Here is a 13,556-nt window from a genome sequence, read left to right as displayed (position 1 = left end):
ACACTGGCGGAGCCGGCTGGCCTCGTCACTTGTGAATCAATATTGACCAGCCGGATTAAAACGTAAATATCTCGTGGTTTGGTACTCCGATGAGGCTGCTGTTTTTACCTCCATTATTCTAATAAAACTGTCTCTACGTCTGGATATGTTTATGGTTCCTTAATTTTTCTTCATTTATTTTAATTTACCCAATGTTGGACGAGGAGTTAATGAGCATGGACAGTAAATTGTCATACCACTGTGACATTCCAAACGGTATGCTCCGAAACACTTGTGACTGGACCACCATGTTGACGAGTTGCGCAACAGATTGATCTGACACGTACCCTTTGCCTCCTGCAAGAAGCAATTTCCACCCCACACTACTACATAAGTCAGATAGACGCTCCTAGCGTACCTAATGGAAATGCCTGATAAACTTTCAGCAATAAACATCTTCTGGAGTCGTCCGCTGTAAGGAAAAGACACAAACATATTCTATATTCTTACACAACTAGTCGGATTCTTGGGTACTGGAGTATTGCTATTTATTGTAAGAAAAACATTAAACGAACGGAAAATATTATTTATTGCACAGTCTGAGAACATCAAGTGAAACTTTTATTTATAAACTGATACACAAATTTCCAGGTTCTTTTCTGAATAGGAGGTTACATCTTATGGATAGGAAGCCTGTGAATGAAATTTATATCTAAAGTGTGGGAAAGCTCTTCATCCCATTTCTTTAAGAATGTTATTTACTCGGCAGAATGGCTGAGAGCCGCGCCTACTCAACTTGAACAATTATCCGATTGAATTTTTGAAAGTTTGGTGGAGGCTGTCGCGTGAGAAATGTAATGGAGTGACGTGAATAAAGTATGTTATTTCGAATGGAGGAAAGATGGGGCTCACCTATGCTGTAGCGCACAATACTGTGAACTGCGACTACTGCTGCCTGCGTCGTTCGCTGCTGAAAAATAACAAAACTATCTCTTCCTAACTGGATTGATCTTCGCCAATGGAACTCTCACTAGGCCTTGATGAAGTCAAGGACTCCTATCTGCCCCTAGTGTAACTATTGGTGTGGTTCACCGGTCAGATAACCAGTGCACCTTGATGGCACTCAATATTCACTCGCAAGCGCTAACTAATATTGTGTCTGTGTCCACGCCGCACATTAAATGCCATGGCCAACACGCTGAACAAACGCTTAATCACGAGCCACTCAATATAGAGTATCACTCTGATTCGCTAGTGACAGAGGTGCTCTCTCAGTGCAGTACTGAGTAGAGATTTGGTTCCTCGCTCTCTCTCTTGTACACTCACGACTGCACTCGCTCCCGCTACATGTTCACACTTCAAGAGCATCTCTGGAACGACCCTCTCCATGCAAAAAGCGAAAGGGTATATCACCTGCTGTCTTCCCCTCACTCCTCTGGCTCATTGCATCAGAAATAGTCCACCAATCAGCGTTACTCTTACAAACGGGAGGATGGCGCTCCATTTAAACCAACCAATTCGGAAATATATTGCATCTGCCTTAGGCGTTTACTGTTCGCCTGTGAGAGCTCTGAAACTGCCCACTAGGTCCGTCAAAAAGTGTGCTAACCCACCCTCCTACTGACTTTCCAGCGGGCTGGTTGCCACCGCCGAACTAAAACTCCTGTGGCCGTCGTGTCTTGAATGTTTGTGTACGCCAGCGTCGACTTTTTAAGCTCGGTGCGTACTTCGATTTATTTATTAGATTTGCATATTGATAAATTGGAAAAATGTAAAATCGTCTCTACCCTAACGATTTGAGCTCAAATGAATCGTCTTGATACGCAGAAGACGATGGTGAGGTCGGAATATGTAAGAAATGGAGGTCAGGAGACTACGACACCTTACAAAAGGTCACTGCCTATCCTGCTTTGCAGAGTAGGCAAGCCTCTGACATGCACATTCCGTGATGGGGCGTGGATGTCTCACATCTCGTCACCTTCTCTGGTTTTGAACAAATGTTGGTGATTTGTAGGCTTGTAACTAACTATTTTATTCGAAAATTCCTTTATTGTACGGAAGATACTGTTACGCAGAATGCTTAAAAGGTACATTTGAAAACACTTATGATCTCTGTGCAATTCATTTCGTCAGGAATAATACAAAGAGTACTGTACTCCTTTCTGTGCAAAAGCCAGAGTTCCTAGAGAGAGGAGGAGACGATGATAGCTGGGTGGGCGAATATAGGACATCGTGCTTTTCAGCCAAATATCACAGCAGGCTGTGGCTGAGGCAGAGGGGGTCCCAACTCGAAATCATCAGCAGGATGATTCCCGTTTCTGGTATTCGCCTGATGGTCGAGGCACACCTCTCTGACGGACTGGGGGACTAAAATTCATTCCTTTCTAGGACAATATTGTGCACTGTCAAGGACAAAAATTAAAATTCAACATGCGCGTGTGGAAGCTCACGCGTGCGCATGCACTCGTGTTTGTGTGTATGTGTGTGTCTATTCTAAATTTTATAGGCCTATGCCTACAAGATACACTTCTAATTACTTCATTATGTTCAATGAATACTCTTTGCTTAAGTGTAGAATATCATCCTATGAAATAGGAGTGAATGAAAATAAGAGAAATACGAGGGGTGTTCAATAAGTAACGCAAGTCATCTTTTTCTCAGCGAATTTCGTTGGAAAAAATACAGACTTTGTTGTGATCTGGAGAATGTTGTCTTGCTATTCCCTCGGTGATCTGGTCGTCCTGGGAGGAACAATGGATCAACACAAGTATGCTTCTATCCTTGGGGACCATTTCCATCTCTCTATGCAGATTGATTTTGCTTGGGCACGATGACATCACAATGCGCCGTGGCGGACAGCTCGCAGAGTACGTGCGTGGATCGAAAAGGAATCTGAGAGAGCACCTGGATCGGGTTATTCGCGCCACGGATCCACAGCCGACAAACGGCACGGCACGGCAGTGGAGCCGGGATGCCTCCACACCTCTGTCAGTATCTTCCAGAACCTCATGGACTCTCTACCTGCCCGTTTCGCAGCTGTCCGCGAGGAGGTGGCTATTCAGGTTTTTGACTTGTGGTCACGTTTATGTGACTGGACAGTGTATTATTCCTCTTGCGTCAAATGAAAGGGTAAATAATTAAGACAGTGCAAGAACAGTTTGGCCGCATGCTCGACAGCTACAGACGGCCATCGTGATTACTACGTACACTGGCGGCACAATTAGAATACATAGAAGCCTGAGTAACGACATACACAAAATCAGCCAACTGATACACCAAATCGTTCATATTGTCATGTTCTGCGTTAAGAATACTCTGCGAATGCACTGAGTTGTCCAAAATTAGATATCGCAGGATGCGGTAGATTGGTGGAAGTATGTAAGGTTTCATTTTGGGAAGAAGGGTATGCAGTGAAATGTCCGGCTGCCGATCAAATGCTGTGATAATACCAAACGGAGGCTCAGCGTGGCACGTGTCGGAGCATGGTCCTGTTCAAACGTACCACGAACGAGTTTCCCCTCATTGCAAGATGTCGTCGTGTAGCACTTCAGTGTAAACGTTTTGATTCATAGTAGATTCCACCTCAATCAGATGAAGCACTGCCGTCTAACCAACACATCGTGTAAGTACTGGACACATGCCTCCGTCTTTTCGTATATTACTGACTGAAATTTATTTTTGTCTCTTGTGACGCATTAATAAGAAAAACCTACGGTCGACATAAGCGCCCATATTCAGTTCTCTGGCAAAAGCGACGACGATATACGTGGAATGCTCGCACGGAAGTTTTTCCCGTAACAATGAGGCCCTACTGCTGACGCTGAAGGGGTTGCATTCACCTGACGACAATGGAGGGCGCAACATGGGCAGTTCCCACGCTACGGACATGCACCGTCAGCTGTTTCGCTCTCGGTATAAAAGAAGACGTGCTGTAATGGTCCCACTGCGTTCTGTGAGCAGTGTGTAGATTTCTGCACCAAAATTAGAACGTGGAGAGAAGCTATTTGTTGTGAGACTGTACACTGTCGCATAACAAAGAAGCTGTTGTATTTCTCCGGACGGCGATTAAATTTGCGTTGCGAAACAGCACCGAAGACTGCGAGATCAAAATTTCAGCGGCTCCCTGTCAACGTCATCAAATATGATGTAAGTAAGATATCCATTACTGAACGGCCTTGCTAAAGTTTTTATGAAAACACTTGTGTAAATTCTCTGATATAACTTCCTAGTTATCGAATAGAAAACTGCACTATAGAACGGAGGCAAGTGCAGTAACTCAACTATACCACACTCTGCAGCAGTTATTAGTGTTTCTCCCCATCCTTTTCACGTACAGAGCGTAGGAAGAATGATTGCTTTGACTCCTGTGTGCAAGTCTACTCTTGCTCCGTGGCCCTGTGGGGGCGACACTTGTTGTGTTGGCAGAAGAGCCAACACCGTGTTACTAGTGGAGGCCGAAATGGACGCGTTTTAGCTCACGCAGGCTGGCGTGAGGAGGGAAATGATAAGGAATTAGAATTCAGAAAGCGGACGTAATTAGTTTGATACTTACCTTCAATCTATTAATGATGAACGTCGCTCTTGTCGGTACATGATTCACAATATTATCTGTTCAGAATACATTCTTGAAGTAACTGAATATGGCGCCTTGCTAGGTCGTAGCAAATGACGTAGCTGAAGGCTATACTAAACTGTCCTCTCGGCAAATGAGAGGTTGTACAAATGGGGCGAGTTCTAGGGAGTCTCTCTAGACCTGCCGTGTGGCGGCGCTCGGTCTACAATCACTGATAATGGCGACACGCGGGTCCGAAGTATACTAACGGACCGCTGCCGATGTAAAGGCTACCACCTAGCAAGTGTGGTGTCTGGCGGTGACACCACAACACTTAGAGGTCTGTAGTATATTCCTAGGTTTCTCATTCAATGCTGCTTGTTTAAGGTATGTGTGTGCGCTTTAGAGAAATATCTGGCGTCTGCCCTCCATCGTGTTCCAGCCCAGGGTTCCCAGAATCGGTGTTCAAGTGGTTGAAATGGCTCTGAGCACTATGGGATTTAACATCTGAGGTCATCAGTCCCCTAGAATTTAGAACTACTTAAACCTGACTAACCAAACGGCATAAAACACATCCATGCCCGAGGCAGGATTCGAACCTGCGACCGTAGCGGTCGCGCGGCTCCAGACTGTAGCGCCTAGAACCGCTCGGCCACCCTAACCGGCGTGAGCGTGAAAAATACTCTTAAACGTTTGAAATTATGTGTGAGCTTTGTTGCAACTCACTAAGTGCACTCATACCAGGTGACCATATTGTGGCCACTTACCCGTCGTGAACTACGCTACTTCTTCACCCCCACCCCTTCGAGAGATGGCTGGTTCTTACCCCACAGTGATTCTTTCCAGACAGTAGGCCACACGTGTACCAAGTTTCGTTGAAATCGATACAATGGTTTAGGAGGAGATATGGAACATATATACATACAAAGATACGTTCTCGTACATCCACTTTCATAATAATTGTATGGATTGCGTCACCTGCAAAATACTCGAGGCTGCTTTTTATATTGTCTGAAAGGTATATAAAATGAACAAGAAGGGTACCGACATAATTCTGTCGCACGCGCCACTAATTACCTCTACACCTACCGATAGTTCTCCATTCTGTATCCGATCGAATAAGAAATCCACAATTCAGTTACAAATATCTTTTGATATATTCCATACGGCCGAATTTTGTTGATACGCTTTCGTGGGACCTTGAGCCACTTGTGGAATTCTTTTCGGAGGTCACTGCACATGTCTGACTGCGTTGACCCACGGTTTACAGAATTTCGTGCGGCAGATGACGGATGCTTTCGGAACCGTTGCTGGTTGGCCTCTAGCAGGTAATCGTTTCGACACACCCCGCTATATTTCAATTCATAATATTTTCTAATATTCGACAACACGTGAATGTACTCAAGATTTTGCTGTAGTTTTGTGGGTTACTCCCGTTAGCCTTTTTGTATACGGGTATAATCTGTCCAGTCTTCCAAGTAATGAGCACAATTTTATGTTAGAGGGATCTACAGTATATAATGGTGCAAATGTGGGCTGACGCAGCTACAGATTCCGAATAGAATCCGACAGGGATACCTTCGGACGCTGCACCTTCTCTTATTTTAGCGTTTTCTTCTGTTTCTCTAAATTCTTGGCACTAACATCTAAATCACTCGTCATTGTAACGGCGCTAGAATTATTATTATGTAGAACTCATATTTTCCTCTGTAAAGAAATATTTGAAAACAGTTTTCAGAATTCCTGACGTTTCTTTGCTACCCTGAAATTCTGTTCCTGTGTCATCCATGATAGTCTGGTCATCCGTTTGTATAGATAGAATTTGTTTGGGTTTTGTGAGAGGTCTTACCATAATATTTCGTTTTGTTTTACATCTATTGTGCAGTAGTCGCTATTCCTGTACACGTTGGAGAATGTATAGCATGGAGGGTCCCTCCCGCCTCGAGTTGTTCTGTCAGGTGCATACCTATAGAGTGCTTGATTAACTATTCTTCTACAGTTCTGTACAAGATACTAACCAGAACTCATTGTTTCAAGTTTCTGCTTCAGATAAGACGTAGCGCCTCTTCATTTAGTTTACTAAACACATAGACCTTTAATGCTTGTTTTAATTTCCCTTTTTACTTCAGCATACTAGTTGCTATAACTGCGTCATTGTCACTGATACTATTTTCAATGTGGACGTCCTCCAAGATATCAGGTTTATTTGTTGCCAGTAGCTCTAAGACAGTTTCGTTGTGAATGTAGCTTTCTAAGAAGGTATATACTATCGTTTCTGACGACTTTTCTCTGTGGCTGAATTTGATGGTAGGTAGAAGAATCCAATTATAAGTTTATATGCACCCTCGACAATGTTTTGCACAAACCATCTCGCACGCAGTTTCCTGAGTTTCTTGTCTACTGGTATCGATTCACAATCTCCCTTTAATGTTAACCTATTTCATCGAAATACACTCGTATTTGCACCAAAAATCTCACTGCCGTCAGTTTCAGGTTTTAACCAGCTCTCAGTGTTTGTGTTTGGGTCTAGCGACCAGTTTCATAGTTGTATGAAGGACTGCGCGCTACAGAACTCCACAGGCAGTTTCCGGCGTTTTCTACAGTTCCTGTCGTTCCGAGACATCAGGTTGTTTTATGCAGCATTTTTAATTTTTTGAGTTCTACACACTTAAGTGCAGTGTCGTATATTGTAGCTGTATTGAAGATGATGTTAAAATCTTTGATTACAGATTTTTTGGTAAGTAGAATTCTATACGTTTTAAAACTAGTTGTACTGGGTGAACGTTAAAAAAACCGTCATAGTGCAGGGACGAATTCGTGACTGAAAGTGGAGGAAAAAAAGCATCTATGGACGTGTGTCCGGAAATGGACGGTGTGCCTGCAACGACAAAAAACCGTCCCGGAAAGCAGTGCAGACGTTCAAAGTTACCCCATGGGTTGCAGTGCCATGCAGCACACGAGTGCTCATTCTTCGGCTTTCACCATGCCAGCGAGCCGCTTGCGTGGTGGTCGTGCTAGGGTCCGCAACAGTATCCTGCAGAACCCGATCCTCCAAATCAGGCGTACGCGCAATCCGCCGGATCTCTGCACGTTCTTCTGTCTGAAAGGAACACGATCACACAGTCATTCCAAAGGGGCCTGAAATGATGTGTGCCATAGACACGGGTCCCTAGGTAGATTCCGTGTTTCTTGACTTCCGCAAGGCGTTTGATACAGTTCCCCACAGTCGTTTAATGAACAAAGTAAGAGCATATGGACTATCAGACCAATTGTGAGATTGGATTCAAGAGTTTCTGGATAACAGAACGCAGCATGTCATTCTCAATTGAGCGAAGTCTTCCGAAGTGATTTCAGGTGTGCCGCAGGGGAGTGTCGTAGGACCGTTGCAATTCAAAATATATATAAATAACCTTGTGGATAACATCGGAAATTCACTGTGGCTTTTTTCGAATGATGCTGTAGTATATCGAGAGTTTGTAACATTGGAAAATTGTACTGAAATGCAGGAGGATCTGCAACGAATTGAGGCGTGGTGCAGGGAATGACAATTGAATCTCAATGTAGGCAGAATACACAGAAAGAATGATCCTTTATCATTAGCTACAATATAGCAGGTCAGCAACTGGAAGCAGTTAATTCCATAAATTATCTGGGAGTAGGCATTAGGAGTAATTTAAAATGGAATGACCATATAAAATTAATCGTCGTTAAAGCAGATGCCAGACTGAGATCCATTGGAAGAATCCTAAGGGCATGCAGTCCGAAAACAAAGGAAGTTGGTTACAGTACACTTGTTCGCCCACTGCTTGAATACTGCTCACCGGTGTGGGATTCTTACCAGATAGGGTTGATAGAAGAGATAGAGAAGATCCAACGGAGAGCAGCGGGCTTCGTTACACGATCATTTAGTAATCGTGGAAACGTTACGGAGATGATATATAAACTCCAGTGGAAGACTCTGCAACACAGACGCTCAGTAGCTAGGTACGGGCTTTTCACAGCGGAGTCAAGCAGTATATTGCTCCCTCCTACGTACATCTCGCGAAAAGACCATGAGGGTAAAATCAGAGAGATTAGAGCCTACACAGAGGCATCTCAGGTGTGACAGCCGTGGATGGTCTCCCCGACGGCTGCAAATCGTGGAGCTCCGCCGAACCGCATTCTGGTGACCTCACCATCCAAGCCCAGCGACTAACTGTACTTCTGTCGGCAGCAGATGCTCCAAATAATTTGCACAAACGTTTGTGAATATTGATTCCCCACAGATTCTTTCTCTGCAGTGAGAAATTCAATGACGGCACTTTCCTTGTAACGTACATTACCTACAGACGCCATTTTGAAACTGTTCTGCAGCTACGCTATCTGTCGGAAGTAACCGAATCTTGGCGCGCTCACTCAGGAGACTTCAAACAATACATACGTAACGTTTCGCAATCGCACCATTGTTTTCGACTCAGAAAAAAATGCGATGCATTACTTTCTGGGCAACACTCGTACATACTGACAAGATTTAATTTTCAATGGAATATTTGTTTTTGGTAGATGGTCATGTTGTACTTGGAAAATTTTTTTCACATTTGGAAAACCTTTCCTTTTCCGCACTTACTTTTGTAATTTCAGAAAGACTGCAGCACGCAAAAATTTACTGATATTATGAACAACGAAGTAAGAAAACACATGAAACTTCTATTACAGGCTGGCCGGGGTGGCCGATCGGTTCTAGGCGCTACAGTCTGGAACTGCTCGACCGCTACGATCGCAGGTTCGAATCCTCCCTCGGGTATGGGTGTGTGTGATGTCCTTAGATTAGTTAGGTTTAAGTAGTTCTAAGTTGTAGGCGACTGATGACCTCAGAAGTTAAGTACCATTGTGCTCAGAGCCATTTTTTTTCTATTGCAGGACTGCCTAGGGGATAAAGTGTGAAGAGTGTTCTAAGGCACAACACTCCCCTTACATTATAGTTCTCACTGCCATGACGAATGTCAACGGAAGTTGGAATGTGGTGCGCTATGGAAATTCCGAAGTCTCTGGTTCAAGATTTCGTCTCACAACCAGGAGTCACGATGATTTCTTAATAATGCTGTTTGCTTCGTCGAATTTCCCTGTGCAAGGCGATCTCCTCTACTTGTTCTGCAAGTCGCTGGAACGACCCAAATGTGACCTCGAGGACGAGACGGCATATGTCTTTCTTTCTTCCAACGAGCGCCACGTCTGTGGCCTTTTGCGCTCTGTTTGCTCAGCGGCTGCCAGAACAGCTTCCTTAACGCGTTCAGTGCAATCTCCGGCCATACAGACCGCGTATCGTGGTACAGGGTGCGGGATCGTAATTTTGAACGCCCTCTTTGGTGACGATCGTTGTCTCTTTTTGGTCTTATTTCTTCATTTCTGCTGTACTTATCGCAATAAACGTGTTCTCTATCTGTTATTGTCTTCCTTTTCTTGCGTTTTGTGTTCTTGCTACCGCAACAGGAAAGCTTTTCCAGCCTTGCATTGCTGTGTGATTTTTTCATCTTGGTATACTCTCCTGAACGTTTGTGCTGAAACAACTTGTAGATTTTGCTCCTGGATTCCACAGAAATGGCGACTCGTATGTCGTGCATCAAAGTTGTTGATTTTTTAATGAATTGTTTATAGCAATAAGAGAGAAGGAAGGTTGCTACTCACCATAGCTTTCGGCCATTAAGGCCTCTGTCAGCAGTAGACACACACACACACACACACACACACACACACACACACACTCACGCAAGCGCAACTTGCACGCACGATTGCAGTCTCAGACGGCTGAAACTACAGTGTGTGTCGGCACTACCTACAGAGACGTCCAGCCAGTTGAGCAAAAAAGTTTCTCGACTATGATCCGCAGGTCACCTCGAATGAGAGTGTCCTCGCGTTGGAACATTCCAGCAATCACATCTGTGTGCTGCTGACCAGCACGCGCGAGATCTGACAGGTTTGCGCGACCTTGCTGCGATGATGACAAGCGCGTCGCCCAACGATTCGCTGTGGTTTTCTTCACTGCCAGGTCTCGGCAGACATCGTGCAAGCTCTTATGAATACCTACGATGCCTTGCTTTTCCACGAACAGAAACTGAGTGAGAGCATCTCCGTTACACACGCCACTTTGAAGGCGACTTATAACGCCACCACCTGTGCGAACTTCATGAAACTATAGGAGCTGAAGAGGGAATATTCCACGATGTCTCACAACAAATTCCGCATTTTTTTAAACCTAACTTGGCCGAAAATAAAAGTGTTGCATTACTTAATGAACCCCCTTTATTTATTATGCGTCCTTTTTAAATTATTTGTTTATTTGTTTCACTTCAGTCAGTATCCGATGTACAGGGTGGTCCATTGATAGTGAATGGGCCAAATATCTCACGAAATAAGCATCAAACGAAAAAACTACAAAGAACGAAACTCATCTAGCTTGAAGGGGGAAACCATATGGCGCTGCCATACATCAAACGGATATCCATTTTTTTTAAAACAGTAACCCCAATTTTTATTACATATTCACGTGTAGTACCTAAAGAAATATGAATGTTTCAGCTGGATAACTTTTTTCTCATTGTGATAGATGGTGTTGTAATAGTCACAAACATATAAGTAGGTGGTATCACGTTACATTCCACCAGTGCGGACGGTATTTGCTTCGTGATACATTATCCGTGTTAAAAAGGACCGTTTACCAATTGCAGAAAAGGTCGACATCGTGCTGATGTATGGCTGTTGTGATCAAAATGCCCAACGGGCGTGTGCTATGTATGCTGCTCGGTATCCTCGACGACATCATCCAAGTGTCCGGACCGTTCGCCGAATAGTTACGTTATTTAAGGAAACAGGAAGTGTTCAGCCACATGAGAAAAGTCAACCACGACCTGCAACAAATGATGATAACCGAGTAGGTGTTTTAGCTGCTGTCGTGGCTAATCGGCACATCAGTAGCAGACAAATTGCGAGAGAATCGGGAATCACAAAAACGTCGGTGTTGAGAATGCTACATCAACATCGATTGCGCCCGTACCATGTTTATATGTACCAGAATTGCATGGTGACGACTTTGAACGTAGTTTACAGTTCTGCCACTGGGCACAAGAGAAATTACGGGACGATGATAGATTTCTTTGCACGCGTTCTATTTAGCGACGAAGCGTCATTCACCAATAGTGGTATCGTAAACCGGCATAATATGCACCATTGGGCTACGGAAAATCCACGATGGCAGCGACAAGTGGAACATCAGCAACATTGGCGGGTTAATGTACGGTGCGGCATTATGGGAGGAAGGATAATTGGCGCCCATTTTATCGATGGCAATCTAAATGCTGCAATGTATGCTGATTTCCTACGTAATGTTCTACCGAAGTTACTACTAGATGTTTCACTGGATGACAGAATGGCGATGTAATTCCAACATGATGCATGACCGGCACATGGCTCGCGTTCGGTTGAAGCGGTATTGAATAGCATATTTCATGACAGGTTGATTGGTCGTCAAAGCACCATAGCATGGCCCGCACGTTCACTGGATCTGACGTCCCCCGATTTTTTTCTGTGGAGAAAGTTGAAGGATATTTGCTATCGTGATCCACAGACAACGCCTGACAACATGCGTCAGCGCATTGTTAATACATGTGCGAACATTACGGAAGGCGAACTACTCACTGTGGAGAGGAATGTCGTTACACGTATTGCCAAATGCATTGAGGTTGACGGACATCATTTTCAGCATTTATTGCATTAATGTCGTATATACAGGTAATTACGCTGTAACAGCATGCGTTCTCAGAAGTGATAAGTTCGCAAAGGTACATGTATCACATTGGAACAACCGAAATAAAATGTTCAAAACGTACCAACGTTCTGTATTTTAATTTAAAAAATCTACCTGTTACCAACTGTTCGTCTAAAATTGTGAGCCATATGTTTGAGACTATTACAGCGGTATCTGTCACAAAACGAAAAAAGTGGTTCAACTAAAACATTCATATTTCTTTACGTAATATACGAATAGGTAATAAAAATGTTGGTTCCTATTTTTAAAAAACGCAGTTGATAGCCGTTTGACCTATTCCAGCGCCATCTAGCGGGCCACCCATACCCTATCTGTTTTCCCCCTTCAAGTTAACAAGTTTCGTTCTTTGTAGTTTTTTCGTTTGATGCTTATTTCGTGAGACATTTGGCACTGTCACGATCAGTGGACCACCCTGTATATAGAATGATTCACACACACACATATATCAATGATTCGCACAATAATTTACATTGGTTGAAAACATATTACTTTGATCACGATGTGCTCCCTTCATTACCATGCGATGTCACTCTAAACGACAATTCTGTGTGGAACATTCATGCTACCAGACAACTTTCCTGCCGTGCGCTGCTTACCTCACGTAAGTAATTTAAAAAACGATCATTTTCACTTTTTTAACGTTGTTCTCTGAATAATTTTTTTAGTAGTTCACGAACTAAGTACTCTACGGCACACAAGTAGCTGGAAGTAGGTACTTGATGCTACCGTGTGAAGCCTAGCTGCGTCGCTAGTGCTATTATAAAATGTAGCTGTCTCAGGTGCCATGAATATTTCCATGCAAAAGGCTAAACGTTTGGGTTGTTGATGTTATGGTTGCCGTTGTTGTTGCTGTTGTGATCCTCGAAACGAGGACTGGGTTGCTTCAGCTATTCTGTCCTGTGCAACTCTCTTCCTCTCTGCATAACCATTGCAACCCATACACCCAAGACCCCTCTTAATGTTGTCGGGTCTCGAGTTTCTTCCGCACCCCTTATTTTCTCCATTTCCCTTTGATGGATCTTATCGCAAGGGAACATCAATAAACTCTGTTGCCTAAATTAAAACTTTCTCCTTCACATACATCGCTGGCCACTAAAACTTCGACAGCAGGAAGGAGCAATCGCACATAATGAAATTGTGCTTATTGCGAGTATAAAGCAAAATAAAAAGAACATTTAATTAAATCTGAGGGTAATATGGTGGTGTACCCAGAGTGAAGTTTTG

This window comes from Schistocerca gregaria, chromosome 6 (genome assembly GCF_023897955.1).
Source record: "Schistocerca gregaria isolate iqSchGreg1 chromosome 6, iqSchGreg1.2, whole genome shotgun sequence".
Taxonomy (NCBI): Eukaryota; Metazoa; Arthropoda; class Insecta; order Orthoptera; family Acrididae; genus Schistocerca; species Schistocerca gregaria.
This window is presented reverse-complemented; position numbering follows the sequence as displayed.